Source organism: Falco biarmicus, chromosome 5, assembly GCF_023638135.1.
Source record: "Falco biarmicus isolate bFalBia1 chromosome 5, bFalBia1.pri, whole genome shotgun sequence".
Taxonomy (NCBI): Eukaryota; Metazoa; Chordata; class Aves; order Falconiformes; family Falconidae; genus Falco; species Falco biarmicus.
Window position 1 is genome coordinate 12,716,405 of NC_079292.1, and position 19,176 is coordinate 12,735,580.

Genomic DNA, 19,176 nt, shown 5'->3' on the forward strand with positions numbered 1-19,176 from the left:
AATGAACTACAACTTACTAAGTTCTGTTTTCCATTATGTGTCCATAACATACGCTTTATCTGTAGCAAAGAAAGTAGCATTATGAAGTTGCATTTCAATCGCAGAGCCATGCTCTCTTCTTTACTTAAACAGAAGCTGGTGTTAATTGGAATGAAACAACACCCTGATCGCTGTGGTGTGAGAGCTGAACGTGCCCCAGCGGCCTCCTTGTCCCTTGGAAGGGGCTTCCTGCGGACAGGGGATGCCATTTCCTCCAGGGTATGGGGTGACACAGGTGTGTGACCAAGTACCCTATAAAACTGGTTTGCCTTTTCTTAAAGAAAGTATTTATTGCAGAATTGCTGTGGCCATGATGTTCCAAGGGTAGAAGAAACATGGGAATACCTTTTAGCAGGATAAAGTTTAGAATCATGGAATCATAGAATACCAGGTTGGAATGGACCTCAAGGATCATCTGGTCCAACCTTTCTTGGCAGAAACACGGTCTAGACAAGATGGCCCAGCACCCTGTCCAGCTGAATCTTGAAAGTATCCAATATTGGGGAATCTACCACTTCCCTGGGGAGATTATTCCCTCATCTGATTGTTTTTGCTGTGAAAAATTTTCCTTTTGTATCCAATCGAAATGTCCCCAGAAGTAACTTGTACCCATTACCCCTCATATTTGCTATATGACTCTGTACAAAGGAGGTCTCCATCTTCTTTGTAGCTACCCTTCAAATACTGGAATATGGTGGTAAGGTCTCTCCTAAGCCTCCTTTTCTCAAGGCTGAACAAACCCAGATCTCTCAGCCTTTCCTCACACGGCAGGAAATTTTGATCATATTTGGGGACCTTCTCTGGACCCTCTCCAGCCTGTCCACATCTTTTTTGCATAGCAGGCACAAAAACAGCATTCCAGGTGTGGCCTGACAAGCACTGAGTAGAGTGGAGTAATGACTACTTTGTCTCTGCTGGTGATGCCCTTGTTGATGCAGCCCAGCATCCTGTTGGCTTGCTTGGCCGCAGCAGCACGCTGTTCAATCATACCGAGCTTCTTGTCCACCAGGACCCCCAGGTCCCTTTCCACAGAGCTGCTCCCCAGCCAGGTAGATCCCAGCCTGTGCTGCACTCCTGGGTTATGTTTTCCCAGGTGCAAGACCTTACACTTGTCCTTACTGAACTTCAAAAGATTCTTGCCAGCCCATTCTTCCTTCCAATCCAGTTCTTCCTGCCGGGTGGCTTTCCCTTCCAAAGCGTCCACTTCCCCACTCAGTCTGGTGTGATCCACAAGCTTCATTCAGGTTACACTTGCTTTCATCATCCAGACCACTTATGAACTTATTAAACAGCACTGAGCCCAGTATCGATGCGTGGGGGAGCCCACTTCTGACAGCTTGCCTGTTTGAAAAGGAGCTATTTACCACCAACCCTGGGTGCAGCCTGACAGCCTTAGGTATGATATAAAAGCACTTAATCAAGAAATTACTTAGTAAAGACATTTCCTCTTTCCATAATTCTGCCCTATTTATAACAAAAACATTTCAGAAAAAGTTTATCTTAAAAACAGTAGATGGCTTGCATATCTTCTCATCTGCACTTACCTTTCCCTGATCCAGAGGACCAAATTCCCCCCATGCAGCTTGTCTGTGTCAGCCTCTCTGTTTAGGAGGTGTCTCTCAAGCACATCTTCAATTCCAAAAGCTTTTAAAACTCTTTTAATCTTCCTTTGTGTTCCAGTTCCCAGGCTGTGTAAATAAAATGACAAATATACTGGAATTCAGGCTTTTAAATCTAAAAACTGGGTTCTGTTGCCCTTGCAGTGTATATCTGTGGAGATTTTCAGCCATTTCATTTTCTATAGTTACTGTGTAATCCAGTCTACAAGGAAATACAGTAAATATTCCCAAATTCCCTCACTGACTTAGATCCCTTCATTCACCTTAGAAAAAAGCCAAAATAAAATAACTTGAGAATATTATTGTTATCTATCAGTATTCATACAGATGATTAATACCGAGTGATTCTTGCACTAATTTTAATGCCGTAGAGTATGGCTTCCACATCTTCTATAAGCAATGGAAGACTGGATTTATAGTGCAAGAATTCAAAATGATCTCGAAAAGAAAACATTCTAACAAGGTCAAAACAAAACAAAAAAAATCATGGCAATTTCCATGGAAGAAAATATTTTTCCTATTGCTACACTGATAGTGTGTAAGTCTGACACTTGACTCCATGGTCAGCAGCACTCTCTGTGTTGGCAGATGCATCAAAATATTTTTGCCAAATAAGCTAAAATGTCACCCGAACACGCTGCATACCTTCTTGTTCACAGACACTGTAGACAAAAAACAGCACAATTCAAGTGGCCTAATAGCAGGTGTGTGCCAAAACCTCAAAAGTTAATAGATGCAATAAGTTTCTTATGGTAAGGCTCTCCAGTCCAGTTTGAACATAGATTAACTGGGGGGTGTCTCACATGTTCTTACTCTCTTTTAAGATCCTGTCCTAAATTTTGGTGTGAGGTCACATCAAACCGGCAAGCAGAAATCAGAGTGTGAATGGGAAGCGAGCAAGCTAAGGATAGGAGGTTTGTGATCAGTAGTATTTTTTTATTATTACAGTCAGTAATTAGAGGTTTTTGACAAAGATGAGTATTCTTCAAATACAGAACGAATGTCTATTTCCTAAACCTTTAGGTTATGTTAACTGGAAGTAGAGGATACTAGGCAGAGAAGTATATTGGAAAGGCTGCATAATGCTTCGGAAGAATGAGTTACTTTGGCTGGAGTGACTTCACCACACGGATGGTACAGATGTTAAGTGGAAAACTCTTTTTTGCACAGGGGGAAATAGTGCCTGAGATTTGAATCTGCTTTATTAGAGATGTATTTTCTACTTCAAACTGGTGTAATATCTCACAGGTGATTTATTTGCTTGTTCATGAAGGTTGTCAAAGGCACAGAACTGCTATTACTGGTCAGCAGAGGAGGAAAGATGAGAATTTACAATTCCATATTCTAAGTTGCTATAATTTATATCTTGAGAAGATCTGGAAGAATGGACCAGAAGTGATCTCTGGTGAATAGGAAATTTTTTTCGTCGTCATGCCCTCAGATGGCCAGTGACTGGGAATTTCCCCTGTGACTATTATCACAAAGCCAAATTGCAAGCAAGCCTAGGATTTTGTTCAAGGGAGTGAAAAGAAGCTGCTTTTGACCAGATCGTCTTGGCTTTGTCCCCAGGCCACACTGCTACAGCTGCTCACAGATTTTCTTCCTTCTGTGCTGTTGTAAACAGCAATAAAAGTATGGAATAAATGTGGACAGAGTTCATTTCCTGTAACAGCCACAAGACAAAAAGATGGTCGTCTGAGTCTCAATAATGAACTGTTACATTTACCTTAACTGGTGTGACCTTCCTGAAAAAGATACCATGTTCTTATTAGATCTTCCACTGTGAATGAATATTCATTAGTGACCTGGACAGAATAATTACTTTCACCAAAATATTTGCAGTTGCATTCACACGAGACAGTCTTATCTGTGAAATTTTAAGTTCCTAGAGTGAAAATGAAGAATATGGCATAATGAAGTTTGCCAAGGACCATTTTAATTACTTTCTTGTCTGTTTTGGTTAAACTTTATTTTTGTAGACACAGCTACATTGGAGGGTGTTCTCTGAATCCTGTACTTCTCCCAAGTCCATTGCTCTGTGAGCAGGTATGATGATTTCGGATCTGAACTGAGCTGAAAGAACATACTTATTTTTTTCTTCTCATGTCATTACCAATAAAGAGAGTCTCATTTAAAATGCTAAACCCAGAATCTCAAAACCTGCAGTTTCGGTGAGCTTTGGTACTTCTGGCTAGATCTGTGTGACCGTTGTGTTTATGAGTCTACAAATACTATAACGTCAGCCCATTCCTTCTGCTCTGCAACGTGAAATCAGTATGTTCCAGTTGCAGCGTGCTGAGGGTTGCCTGTCTTAGGCATTTCTAACAAACAGGATGAAGGACATGAACGCAGTGGCTTTGTCTCTGAGGCACTGGCAGAAGGGAGGCAAAAGGATGCCGGGCTCCCCTTGCACCGTGGCGGCAGGAGCCGTGGAGCACCAGGGTGCTGCTGGCAGGGAAGGAGCCACCCCCAGGGCCGCAGCCAGCACCATGCCGAAGCCCTGAGCTTCTCCTGCGGATCACTCTGGAGATGAGTGTCAGGGCAAGCAACATGAGCAAGGCCTGAAGTCTTGCTTCTCCTGGCAGAAGCAGAATGTCAGCCTCAACTGCTGTCTGCGGCCAGGGACGTTGCAGCGTGGGAGCAAGCGGGCGCCCAGCGCTCACACGCAGAGGGAGCTTCCCCCCGCGCCGCAGCTGCTGTGAGTTGATGGCCTCTGTCGTTCTTCAGGACTTCAGGGAGAGAAAATGAGCAGAGTTTCATTCTGTAAGCTCACTGAAAGGGGTGAAGATTTACCAAGTGTAAAGCTGAGCAGTTGAGTGGTTTGTGGCTAAAATACGACTGATATGCAGCTGCAAGTTTCCCATGCAAAGCCGAATAACGTCCACCTTAGAAATCCTGGAGCTGTGATGTATGGCAGGCTTTAAAGTCTGTGAGGTATGACAATTAATTACAAACAGGATTTGCAATTCCTTTGGGGTGGAGAGAGAGGGTCTCATGTCAGCATTCTGACTTCCAAATATTCTAAACTGTCTCCCACTGCAGGAGAATTAAATCTCATCTTTCCAGGCATATAACGATGTGTACTAATTAAAGGACTACAAGACACTGCTGATATCTGGGTCCAATAAAAATAAGTGAACAAAGCAAACAGACATGCAAACAAAAAAGACATCTGATATGGCGTGGTGTAAAGTTTAATCCAAATAAGGCTACGAATTGGTCCTTCATGGTGCTTCATCGACATTAAAAAATGTAGTTAAGCTGGTAAATGTACAACAGCTGGCAAATATCATGTGCCAAGTCTTATTTTAGATTAGTAAGAGACAACTGAGGCTTATTAAACTGCTGCAGTGATTCCCAGGACAGCCAGCTGGAGGTTTCAGAACATCTTCTTCTTTCTGATGCGACTAAATTAGTCCACTTCATTGGGGAACTTGTGGCTTTGAAAATGAAAGAATACACAGAAGTTGTTGAATTGATGAAAACAAAGCAAACAGAAACCCGAGAAAGGCAAATAGTCCACCCTACCCTCAGTTTACTTAAAATGACTGAGAAGCAGGCATGAAAGCAATTCACTATATAGCTCTCGTCATCTCTTGCACAGACAAGAGAGTGTGACAGTTTAATAACCCTTGAAGATTTTAAATGAAATTTCTGTTTTTAAATACTCTTTACCCATTTGCCTGCAAATGGCATCCATTTTAGAAAATCTAATTATAGATTTTAAAGCCCTATAAAAGTTATAGCAGATTTTTTTTTCTGAGAAAACAGCAAAAATCGTATTTCAGGAGGCTTTACTGGTGTGGTTTTTGTTTTTTTTTAATTTTTTATTATTTGTTTGCTTTGTCTTCTTCACTAATAGAAATATTTTAAAAGTTCAAGTTAGGACTGTATCCTCAGTCACTACCAGTTAAATGGAAAGGATTTTTTTAAAGACTACTTAAAATTTCTGCTGAGATGAGCAGTGTAAGACCGCAAAACAGCTGAAGGGAAGGAGAACAGGATGATGATAATGCCAAATGTGTCAAGCAGTGAACAAGTTCCCATGAGACTAGTTATCGGGTTTGGTTGTGAACAACCTCATTGAAGTTTGAGTAAAGGTGCTGCATGTAGAAATGAGGAAGTTTGGGGGTTTTCTATGTGAAAAAATGTCATGTACCCCCCACCTAAGGGAAGATCAATAAGTGAAATCTCCAGTGCTCTGAATCCGCAGCCTTCAGCAGAGGCCAGCTCTGTGGTCACTCAGGGACGGTTTTGCTTGTGATGATGTGGAGAGCTGGTGGCTGAGGGGCTTCTTGGTCTCCTTGCTGGTGCTGCCTGGGATGCTTGCTTGTCTCTTCCATGTCTGGATGCTCTGCCTGACCTTCCTCCTGAGGGGTTTCTCACCCTTTTTGGAGGGGTTCATCTCTCTATAGGTTTATGGTGGTGCTCTGAGATGAAGTGATTCCTTTTTTTCAAGAAGAATTTTCCTGGAGCACCATTGACCTTCAAATTCTCCACCTCTTAGCCTGGCAGAGCTGGATTTTACCCACCTCCTTTTGGCTTGAGTGTGCCTTGCAATTCAAAGAGTGATTAGACAGCAATATATGATTACAAAGTCTAGGGTTTTTGTTGTTTTTTTTTAATCATTATTATTTTAATCTGAGTGTACAAGACTATGTGAATGATAGTGAATTTAGGACATCTCCCTAAGATGTTTCAGAAAGTGCTTGTAGCAAGGGCTATGTGTTTTGAGATCTAAATACAAACATATGACATAAAGATCCTTTCATGGTATTTTTTATTTTTTCTTGCCTTTTTTTTTTTTTTTTTTGGTTGGCTTTCCAAAACAATAAACTCCTAGTTGTAGAAATGTGGACAGGAAATAACAAAATAAGATTCAATCTGGAGAACTGTGGGCTGATACATCAGATGAAAAAATAATTCAAAACATATATTCAAGAAGAAAAATAAAAGATAATTGGAAAGCAGTAATATAGAGGAGACCTAAGGGTAGCATTTGACAGGAAATTACAAAGACATTTCAAATGCAATGTAGTAATAACTTACATGGAATAATAATAATATTTTATCCATCTGACTGAAGATCTCAAAATGATTCATGGGCTTCATACATTGCAATCATTTTGACCATCACTGGGAAGCATTCGTCTTTAAGGTGCTTTTCCTTACATTTTGTGCTTTTGCTACCCCTTAAGTACATATGGTTATTTGTAATTATATTTTGCTGTTTGAGTCTCTGCTGCATGGTGGTGGGGCTGGTGTCAGGGCTCCCAGGACTGTTGGAGGGGTCAGGGCTGCAGATGGGTTTCACTGAAGCCACCTCGGTACCTTCAGAGCAGCTGCTGGTAGGAATCACCCTTCAAGGGACCTGCCAGTTCCTGTTTAAAATTGCCTCTGTTTTGCAGAAAACATTCAGCTGGAGCTTTCCCTAGAAAGCTGGTGTCCTGGGCAGCCTCCTGCCTGCCCACAGCTGCTCAGGGAGCCCTGGGGGAGAGCAGGTTTTCCTTGGTGGAGGCTTTCAAGCAAATATGGGGTCGGCTTGGAGAGAAAATGGCTTGTGCCAGAACATCACAGGTTTACACTTTAGAAACAGAGACTAGCTTTGAGCGATTTCATAGCACCTGGGAGATACATGAAGAAAACCCATTAATTATAAGCTTAACAAAGGATCCGGTTCATGTGTTTTTTAAAAAAACCAGTCTAATTTGTCATTTTTGGGGGTGGTAAGCTCTTGCTGGGTGTGTCTGTTCTTAATTCAAGGAAACATACAGCTTCGTTGATAGAGCACTGTTTGCCTGTGTGGATATCTAAATGAATTGTTCAGAAAACAGCACCAGGGTGAACCTGAGGAGGAGAGTTACTACAGCTATTTTCTGCTGCTTCCCGGCTTTTCAGTTCAGGTTAAAGACCCCTTCTAAATGCCTTGGTTTTCTACAGTCACTCATTTTATCAATAATACTCAAATTATAAAAGCCTAGTTTTCTTCTCATCAGTACTCCATGACTTTGTTAACTGGTCTGATTGAGCTTAAATGCACAACAATGTGTTGTAAAGCACACACAGGAAAAACCTACTCACTTTCTACTGTGATTCTTCCATAATTCTTTATAAGCAGAGATACTTGCTATGAACAAGACAGTAAACATCATTCTTGAGGAAACACCCAGGGTTCAATGATAACAGCTACACGCACACCACTGCAATGTACCATAGAAACTGTCAAATGGTTTGTTCTGGGGAAAATGATTGCTCTGTGCATCTGGAAAAAAACTGTAATAAGGAATATTTTCAAATACAGTTATGAGTACTTATCATTCCTCTACTGGTATGTACCTTCGCATGTGTCTACGTACTTGTTTCCATTTATGTAATGGGGATTTTCCAGAAGGAGGTATTCACCACTGAAGTATTTAGATCCTGCGACTGCAGGTACAGGTTCAGATTTAGAAGCTGGAAAGAACCCAGATGCTTCCAGCTTTTGTCAGTTTCTGCTCTCTGAATTGCTTTGGGTGCCTGCTCCAGCTCCTACAGCCAACACGTTGCCCTTCTTGCAATTGGGAAAGCAAAAGGGTATCATCTTGACACTTTTCTGCTGGGTTTGCTTTGGAAGACACAATGAACAGGAAAAAAATCTGTCTTGCGTGTTGAAAAAATTTGGCATGTAAGTCTTCTTACGGCCTTATACAGAGAAAGTATATGCTTTCAAAAGCTCATGAGTTCTTGAAATGCACAAAATAGCTGTGGGGACAGACTGGACTCTGAGCTGGGGATGTCATTGTGGAGGGTCTGCCCTAAGGCTGCTGGCAATGTGAGTACTCACCAGAGTCACCCCAACCTGAGATTTGGAGGTAGTGCTGACAGGCTCAGCAGATGGAGAAATGGATTTAGGGCAGAGTCATTAAAATGACTTTATTGCTTTACTGACATGTTGCACATAGTGCATCTTCCAAGCATTACGGATACTGCCCCACCTCCCTGCCCATCTCAGGAGCCCAGAGCATCCTGTCTCGTCAGTGCCACACACAATATAATCTAGGCCTGGGTGAAGTACTAAAAGCCCCCAAATGCACTCTGATGAAAGATAGGGCCACCCCTGAATGACAGAGAGCAAACACTGCGGAGTTCTTTTGAATTACATTAGTCACCAACTGAGAAGGGAAAAAAAAAAAGTCTTGAAAACAGTTAATTGGAGAAGTATTATGCATGTCTACATCTGCTGGTGAGTCAAAGTCAAAAAGAATGGCTTGTTCACAAATAATTCTTCAACACTGGGCTGAAAAATAACCAAAGAAACTGTTCAGGAGAATGACTTCAATAACTTTGTGGATCTCCATTTTATTAAATTTAGGGAAACCAAACATTTCCTGGGAGGTGGCTGTATGGCTTTAACTGGAATGGAATTAGGCCTAAAATTAGGATTGTTCTGCATCATGAAGGATTGTTAGGAAGTAATGATTTTGTTGATCAGGTGTTCTTGCTTGGTAAGTATTTCTGCTGGATTTGTGCATCCAGACCAAGTATCTATGATGCATCACATCTGAATTCTTCTGCAAGCTTGAGGGTTTGGGTCCATTGAATGTGTTGGTTTGATTCAGTCTGTAATCTCAGTTGTCTGACTGGGGGCTCAATATGGAGAATTTCATGTGAAGTCAGAGTGTACTGCTGTGCGTTTTGATAGCTCTGGCACTAAAGCACTTGTAGTCATATTTTCCCCAGTTTCTCTCCTGGTTTGAGGCATTCAATTACTCAAATATTTGTAAAAGATTTGTTTCTAAAGATGTTAAACACCCACACTTCTCTTTTCATCTTCTTTAAATATTCTGTATGGGTTGTTGGAAGTCCTTTATCAGAAAGTTCTAACATCCATAGGATTAGTAAGTAAATGTTCTTTCGAAGGGGTAACTTATTTCTGTATACTTAACTCTCCAGCATACCAAGTCATTGCTGCAGGCTCTTGCTGAAAATTATTTAAAGTAGCCCTACTTTGTTTATTTCCTTTTGACATTAGGGATATTTCTGAGAAGATTGTTAAGCTAGACATAATGCTAACAACGTCTTTGTCCTCCTTCTCTTTTTTCAACTTGGGATAAGTGGAAATTTAACCATGTAGATCTGAAAGAAAAAAAAAAAAAAAAAAAGGAAAAGGTTTAGCTATGCAATTGCAAGTCAGTCTCTTTGTTGTGCTCTATCCTGGGCACTCAGAAGCAGATTTCTTGATCTTATGCTGCAGCCACCCATGTGGTACACACACCATTGGCATCCAAAATGTTCGGATGGCAGAAGCATCTCTGACATAGATCTTTCCACCTCTCAAACTGGCAGCACCCCCAGCCTACAGCAGTGGCCTGGCCCGTGAAGGATACTCTGTTCTAAGCAGCTACACGAGTGGCACAAAGGGCTCAGGAGTGGTATGGAAGATGTCAATCAGGACTGCTCATCTGATCTGAGCAACAGCTTCCTTCCAAAAAATGTTGTTTAAAGTCTAGTTTAGGTCATTATGCTGTTGCTGTCAGCTACTCAGTTGCTATACGGAAGGCACGTGTGCCATTCAGCCGGTTCCAGAAAGCGGATGTAAGAATGTAAGACATGCTTTGCTGGCCTTGATGAAAGATCTGCCCAGCCCAATATCCTGCCACTGGCTCAAAACGGATGTAAAGGGAAACATGTAGGGGCGAATGTGGGACAGTACTTGCCCAGCACGCTTCCCATTTTTCCAGCTTGTAAAACCCAAGGGATTTCCATAGCTGTAGGCAGCACCTTTACATGCCGCAGCACACGGTGGCCTTTTATTGCAGTGGTCTTTTCTTCCAGCGATCTGTTTAGTTGCTTTCCAAACCCCTGTACACTTGTAACTGCAGTAGCATTTTCATAGCTCGGGAAGGCATTTCCCTGTTCATCCTCTCCATCACTGGTGACTTTAGGGACTGTTATTAGATCTTTACCAATATTCTCTGTTCTCAAGCTGAATTGTGCTTGTCCATTTAACTGACCTTACTCCTGATACAGAAGCTGTTCCCTATGGCCGGGATCATATAGGTAGCATTTCTTTGCATGTTTTCCAGCTTTTTAAGATTAGGGAATCAGAACTGTGCACACCATTTAAGAAGCAGACACTGTATGGTTTTATACAGGGAACAGGTGTAGCATTACAATCACTTCAGGATATGGGCTCTGTGAAGGGGGTACCACCCCGTGCCACTCACAAAGCAAATTGGCAGGTCCAGCAAGGTTTTTAACCCACTTTCCTCTCACAGTGTTGTTCTGTGGGTGAAGGGAAACCATTATACTGCGGGCTCACCGGCGCAGTTCCTGCTGAGTGCTGAGCACTCCATAATAATATATTATTAATACTAAAATCAATAATAATAAATAAGCACTAACACAATGAAGTAAAAAGAAATAAGCATCCAATATATAAAGAATAAATTGTCAGGAGACAAAACACTGCGTATTTGAGAAAGTTCTTTGAAACCTGAGTTTGTGTGGTAAGAGAATGTCTAAATTTTCTAAAACACCCACAAAATCACTTGTAACCTGTGGAGAATAAGTACTAGAACAAAATGAAATCAGAAAGTGAACTTGACAGTGTCATATTTTATGTCTTTGTCTTTTCATCTGTGCATTTTTCTGTAGGCCACAAACTATTCAGCAATAAATCATACCTCTTGACCTTAGAAGTCTTTTCCTGTAAGTTAACCTCTTAGGATAAATACTGCACTTTGGACCTGCCTGTTAATTTTATCTGGATTTTTTTTACCTGTAGTGCAATTTACAGTGTGGTTGTCTACTTTTAATATCACATGTATTCATGTTAGGAGCTTACCTTTCCCCACCAAGGAGGAAACAAGGGTTCACTGTAAAAGCTTTTAGCTGTGCTTTCCACACAAACCCCAAATGCAGTTGATCACAGCGGAGAATACAAGGCCATGTGGATGTTAACACATTTAAACAACTTCCCAGCATCCCAGGATACTACATCTTTCCTGCTATGGTTGCCCATGAAAACTGGATCGAGCTGGCATGTGTTGCCATCATTCCCTCTTCCTGCAATGTATTTATTATATGTTTTATTCTCCTAATCCTTATGGCCAGTGACAATTGAGATTAAATGATCCATCTGAATATCTGATCTTAAGATAAAATGTTGGATCCTATTGAAGACTGTGTCCCTCAGGGCTATAAGGTTTCCCAAGATTGCAAACGAGATGCTGTCTCTCTTTCCCAGTTCCCCTGTGACTTTGGGTGTACTCGGAAAAATTGCAGATGCTTTGTTTTGCTAGTCTTCCTATAGAGTAAGAAACCAATGGAAATATGTTTAACAGTGGCTAAAAGTGACATTTCGGTAGTAGAAAAGCTTTCACCTTTTTAGCAGTTCAGCAGGGCTTGCTTCTTCACATAACAAAAATGTAAATAGAAGCAAAATAATGTCAGTGTTAGTAATACATGTCTTTAATCAACTCAGCTTAGAATGACATGGTTTCTTAGAAATGTCATATAAACACCTAAGTTAATGAAATATTAGCTAGCAGTGCAAAGTGAAGCGCTCTGAAGTTTGGAGAGTTTACAGGAAAACTCTATCATGGACTGCAGATATGTGAGTTGGAAACCAGATTTTAAATTCTCCTGCTCAGCTGCCTAAACCCTGGATGCCCAAACACCACTGAGCTGTGATATATATTTTTTTCACTCCAAAGTTCCGCAGGGGCTTTCCGTGCAAATGCAAAACAGCTTGGCATCTGTCTCATGACTGAGTAATTAGTAATTATATATAGAGAAATACTTAATGGTATAGCTGCACTGAGTACTGCCAGGGGAGCATCCTTACTCTCAATCCATCTGTTGTGAGAGGAGGGCATGGGGAGAGAAGGCAGGAGTGCATTTGTATCCTTCTTCTTCAAGCTGTGTTACTGCAAGGAGGCAGGGGGAGGGTGGGAAAGAAGTAAGAATCTGTGCAACACCGCGTGTGACAAACCGTAATGATCAGAAATCAAGTCTGCCCCATTTCCTCCACTCTAGATGATTTCCCTGGTCAATAGGCTCACAAGTCACCTTGCTGATGGCTCATTTCCCTCCTTCCTCATTTCTTTTCCCAGCTACTGCCCACAGCAGTACAACTCTCCTCCTCACATCCTTCCTTATTACTGCTTTTTCACTTACCAGCTCTCCATGGTCAGGTCGCCACTTTTACCTCATCTTCACATCCCAAGCATTTCAGCAGTGGGATCTCAGAAAGCATACAGCTTTCACATCCAGACCCGTGAGAGTGGTTCCTCTATGGTACCATTGTGTAGAGAACATTGAGAGGGTGAAGCGTCAGTGGAGCAACCACAGAACAAGTTTCAATAAAACTCTACTGTCCATGGGAAATGGGGTAAACACAGTCAATTAGTGATTTTCTTAGGGACTTCAAGAAGTACATGCTACATCTTACCTTTCTACTTGATTCAAGTCCCTCCTTCATGCTAAGCAAGCAGAAGAATATCCCCGTATAAATGTCTTAAAAATTCTTTAACATAAGAAGAACATGTAATTTCCCTTGACCTTGTGGAGGGCAACAGCCACAGCTGGGTTTTTAAAACTTGCATGTGAAAAAAAAAAAAAAAAAGATTGAATTCCCTATTGACTTCAAAGTGCACAGAAACTGCATCTGCTTAAGCTATTGGCAAAACTGGCCATTCACATCTTTCTCAAAAACATTTCAAGAAGATAACACTTTTCAGTATAATTCTCAGGATGGCTAGTGAAAAGGAATACTTGAATCATGTTGATTTAAATGGTGTTTGTCACATAGCACTGGCCATTATGACTTTTTCCATAATGGTAACAATCTATCTGAAGTGCTTTAGCAGTAAATGTGTTCCAGACTCTCACTGTTGCTCACTTCTGCATTTTAATCCATTGAATCACTCCAAATGGCATCAGGATGCATTTTTGCAATTTTCATAACCTTGTCTGCTGTTTTAACAATGTATGTGCCCAGTACAGTTCAGCTGTATGGAATTCAGTGATAGGTGGTAGGAGAAGATGACAGCTTTGTGTTGAGATAAACTGTGAATGTGCAATGAATTTCTGTGCAAAGCTAGAAATATAAAATAATAATTTCCTCCTAAAATGCTGGAGTTTTCAAAGAATAGTTAGAAGGGCATCTTCAAATCCTATGTCTAGTTTTTAATAAACAGCACTCTTAAAAGAATACCAGCAAAGAATAACTGATTTGGGGGCGTAAGGTGAACAAGGGGTATATTGCTGTTCACTCGGGCAGCACGAAGGTCTTTGGTGAACCGTTTTTTCCTGTGTATGCCTCACTCGGCTGCTTCCTTGGCTGGCATGGTGTAGCAGAAGCTGAGCTGCATACTTTACTTCCTTTCCAAACATCTGCCCTCAAGGATGTTTTTGTTTGTGCCTGCCCCAGTAATGTGGGAGAAGGGGGCTTCCAGCAGCTTCCTCGCCCAAGTCCATGCTGCTGGGGCATGGCTGTCTCCTCCCCAGCTTCCCCTCCTGCTTGCAGTGTCAGGCAATCTGACAGAGCCTCAGTGGTGGCATGGACAAGCCGTGGGGTGGCCCTGGCTGGGAGCACCTCTGGGCTGGGTTCTTCTGCCGTTCTGGGCAGCAGAGGCGGGATGGGGCTCAGCCCCTGCCTGGAAGCAGGAGGTGGCTTGGACTCAGACACATGGCAGAGGAGGAGGCTGTCTGCGGGGGACAAAGGTGCTGGCACAGCAGAGACATGCTGGTGCTTTTGCAAGCTGCTCCTGGCTCCTAGCGAGGTCTTGCACCAGTGTGGCCTGTGGAGCGGCGTCCCAAGCCTGGAGAGGCTTGCAGAGCAAATTCATCCCCTGGGGCACTGGTATGGCCTGGCCCGGTGTGCCAGCCGTGTGCCACTGCCAGCGAGTCAACAGGCATTTCACAATTTCTGCTCTCTGTCCCAAACATGGCAACAAATCTTAGATAACAGAGTTCAACAGCGCTCAGCATGCTGTCTCCTTGTTTAGCCAAGCCTTTCCCTAAACTAGCCTGCTTTAGGAAAATGTTTGGGGGAGCTTCTGCTGTTGAGCTGGGTTTCAATGTTGTCAGCCTTGTTTAAACGCAAGAATGTTATAAAGAGAGCACTGAAGAGTGAAGCAATGCCGGGCAGAGCTCTGGTGGCCCAGGGGCACGAGGTTTGTACCAGGGACACCAAATGGGGAGGGAAACACAGCGATGCTGCTGTCTGTTTCTGTCTGTCCCCTCGCAACTGCAGGCACATCACTTCGTTTCCTTGCTGTTTATTTTGCTGCTTCCCATCTAAACTTTTTGCATCATCCTGGCTGCTTTCCCGAGCTGTGGCTCAGCGGGCTGGTTTGCTCACTGGAGAACTCCCGTTCCCCTTAATGCGAGGGCATTAAATCGTGTTGCCATGGGAAGGGCTGTTTGTTACCTATTGCACCAGGATCTGCAGCTGGGGAGGATGGAGAAACAGTATCGGTTAAATCAACATTCTGCTTGACAAGTACGTGAACTTTTGTGATCTACACTTTGGGGAGGGAAAAAAAATAAAGGCAGATTTTGGCTGCTTTGAATGCACTTGAACTGGGCAGCGCCCATACCACAGCTCTGACTAACCTGCTTGGCACGGCCGGGTTCCCCGGGGGCGGCTTCTCCTTGGAGGTGAAGCACAGCACTCTCCAAGCAAAAATACCTTAGAGGTACTGGAAAGGGTGACCCCCAAGTGGCAAAGGTCAAGCACCTGAGCGAAGCCTCCATTTACCCTGCGATTTTGTGGGCACTGGGGAAAGCCCAGCAGGAGCCCAGCTCCCTACCTCCGCCGCTGCAGCTGAGCAGAGAGTAGAGCAGCACAGAGATGCTGGGTGCAGAGACTCTGATCCTGCTGAAATTTTACCACGGAAATTGACTTCATGCAATTAATAAGAGCAGGAAATACTTCTTGTTTTTTCTCGGGGAGAGGGGGGAGTGGACAACATTAAGTAATGGCTTTATCTTAATTTGTCAGGCTTTGCCCTAGGGACCAAAATTAAATGGCTGGAAGCCAGTGGAGGACTAGAAAACCGAAGCATTAACACGCCGATAAATAAAAAAGAATCCATTTTAATTAGTTTTCCAGCTGAAAAATAATGAAATTCTACATGCCAAAAAGCTGTAATGGAGTAATGGAAAGGTCTGTGTTATACAATAGGGCCTGATTGCGATCTCAGGGCTCCATTTGAATTCGTTTGTAGGGCGAAACAAAGGAAGGTGTTTGGATTCTCTCTCTTTATATAAAGCCTCTGCTCCAGCACTCCGGGCTGGTCTTCAACCAGGCTTCCCACAGTCCTGCTGCCAAATCTACAAAATTTTCCTGGCTGACATTCAGGAAAGTACTGCTCGGGCTCTAGCATGGAAAGTTAAAAGACTTTGCCTGGATACACTGAAACATATACAAACAGTGCTTGACATATGGCATTGATTCATCCTGCACAGGCTGTCCCTGCTGTATCCCCGGGGGAGAGAATTGTGAAGTTCCCTAAAATCACCTCATCCACTGGTGTTAGATGTTAGCGAGAGGAATCATCTTAAACACTTGTGGAGACACTTCCCCTTGGGGGATTAGCAGCATGCAGCCGGACTGTAGCACTCATCGGATCTGGGGTGGTTTTAGCCTGGGATAAACAGCTCAGATGCATTAAAAAAAATAATCCTATGGTCAAAGATACCATTAGTCACTGTGACTAAGAGGCTGTTGTGGGTCTTAGAGGAGTGATAGACATTTAGATGTTCAGGGATCCTGTTGCCTATTGAGGAGGGCTAGCACAGCTTGAGTCTAAAGCTCCTATTTATTTATTGCATTGCTGTCCAATTAGTAACAGATACCAAAAAAAAAAAAAAAATCAGTGAAGGGTAGGAATAGGAAATGTCTCACTGCCATGAGCAGCCTGACAGAGATGTGTGTGTCTGTGAAAGCAATTATCAGGTAGGCAAACGTGCCCCTGCCTCCGCCTGGCAATCGCCTCTAGGAAGCAGGATTCCGGAGACCCTTTCTATGGCCGCTGTTGCTGTGCTGGTGTCCAGCAAGGCACTGCATAGCAGAAGCAGGAGCAGCGTGTGTGTGGCTGCCTGCTTCTACAGTGCTTGTACTGGAAGGGCTGGCCTGGGGCTGCTTCTGTCCCCATGACTCAGCCATCTCTGCCGAGGGAGTGATGTGCACCGCGCTCTTTGCAGAGGAGCCAGCTGCAGGCTCCGGCATGCACTCCCCCAAGCCAGGATAGGCTTGGTTCCTGCCACATGCCTCAGCTTTTCTAGTTGCTTCTCCATAAACAGCCTGGACATATAAGGGCAAGAATTTACCCTTTGCTCATCATTACTCCAACCTACCTTTTGCCTGCAAAGAGCAGAACCATTATATTTTTCCACACTCAGAGAGCACTTGTATACTCTGCAGTCAAAATGACACCGAGGAGAAGAGCCCAATGCAAAACCATCAACCATCCTAAACCAGGACCCCACGAGAAAGGACAATGTACAGTATTGTCCATGCTTGGGATTAGAAAAATGTGAGTTATGCAACAAAGAGTACCAGACTGGCTTAAAGTCAAAGCAATGTTGGTTGTTTTTTTTTGCTGCCTGGAATTTTCAGGCTTTAGGTCAAGTTGTCAGAACTCTCTGATGGCTGGGAATTCTCTTTAAAGTGAATTCATTGTTTTCTGGACCAACTGCGTAGTTCTGGAAGCTAGGACTCCCCAGATATTAACTAACATTAAAAAAAAAAAACACCAACATTGAAGCACTGATGTCAGGAGCAATTACCTATTTCCAGTTTGTTAGGATCCATTTGGATGGACTTTCCCAGTGGCAAGCTATGATGGAGAACAAGATACTACTTCTGGACTGCCACTCCTCCAGCAAGGGAATAGAATCCTGTCTATACAAATTTGCAACATGCAGAAATCAAGTGGAAAGCGATAATTGCAATTTATCACAAGCAAAAGTCAGTCAGTAAAGCAAAACCTGTGTGAAAGTTAGGGGTTAAGAAAAATGCATTTGTTTCATATATTTGCCATATTAACAGCCCCAAGAGTCACAACTATGAAGCAAATAAACAACTCTATAAAGCCAAAAGAGATGAGACATTAGTTTATAGTTTTACTTGGTTATGTTTAAGTGGGGCATTTTATTTCTTTCTTGTGCAATACTGTTTATAAATGATGGCTGTTACCCAAAGTTTTGGTTAAGCAACTTTTTGTGTAAAAATTCAAACAGTGAAAATAAAAAACTGAGGAGATTTTAAAAAATAAATGGATTTTTAGGGACAGAAGAAAACCTCAGACTACCCTACCTGTCCTCTATAACAGAAGTCAAAGTTTAATCTTATTTTTTAACTGATCCAACAGCTTGCCTAGGTTGAAGCATACATTTCCATAAGGCATCCAAACTTGATTACAGATGTGAGTACACTGATAATCCACTGCTTTATGTGATGATTTCTTGAAATAATTACCTATCTTGATCTAAAAAAAAAATAAAATTTAAAGGTACATTTTTCTTTTTAACTTGTCTGTTCTTCTCCTGTTGGCTCTTGTTAGGTTTGGCCTCTTAGTAACTGGAAATATCTTTCAGTAAGACGTGTGGCATCACGTGTGGCAAAAACACACACTGATTTTTCAAGGCTAGTGCTTTTCTCAGGGGAAAAAATAGAAAACAGGTAATCTTGTACTGGACTGTTCTAACCTGTTACGAGGAGCCTTCTGTGTCATGTGCATGAATTATCCCTGGGACCCACATCTTCCTGCTGCATTCAGATCTAGAAAATCTAAGCCCTAAAACAGTATGGCCCAGATGTGAATAGTTCTAATTTAAGTTGGTGGTTGTATCATTCAGAACCTGTGTCATCATGGATGGAAAATTTAGGAATAGGGCAATAGGACAGATTAAATGCCTTCTGCAAGTTACAGAGGTCAGTTGACCAAACTGCCTAGTTGCCAGACATACCAAAAGCTGAAGCATGGCGTGGCAGGGAAGGGATCTCCAGGGTCCCTCCCTGAGCAAGCTGAGGAGGTCTTGCTCCACCAGCTTCCACACAGCCTCCCTGCAACCTCCTCCTTTTCAGGACAGAGAAGGAGTTTCAGGGATGTGAGTTTGAGTTTGGCCATGCTGCTTGAAGGTATTCAGCCCCACTGAAGAAGCACGTGAGGCAGACAAAGAGCCACTATGTCAGGCTGCTCTGACACAGCCTATGCTTGGCATTTTTCTTGCACAGAAATGCAAGGCCCTCACAAATAAATGTGATTGGTCACTGAAAAAACGTATAGAGAGGCTTAAGGAGAAACATGGCCTTCCTCCTTAAGGATGTCTTTATTCAATATTTGAAAAGGCTTCAATCATTATTCTGGTGAATTATTATTGTACAAAATTTGTTGTGTTTAAGTAGACAGGTATTTCATTCTAATCCTGTGATTCAGCCAAGGTTCTCAAATTGAATGCTGCATGGACCCTTGTTATTCTCTGTGTAGGTGCTCGACAACTCAGTGTCAAGTAGTCTTGCATA

The 19,176-nt window shown here is 42.6% G+C and overlaps 1 long non-coding RNA gene across 1 annotated transcript in view; it reads left to right on the forward strand.

Moving 5' to 3' along the window:
• Window positions 1-14,975: 14,975 nt before the first annotated feature.
• LOC130150216 (uncharacterized) overlaps window positions 14,976-19,176 on the forward strand; it is a 31,764-nt gene continuing 27,563 nt past the window's right edge. Inside the window, exon 1 of the long non-coding RNA XR_008822154.1 lies at window positions 14,976-15,147. This is a non-coding gene — a long non-coding RNA (uncharacterized LOC130150216). The remainder of the gene's footprint in view (window positions 15,148-19,176) is intronic.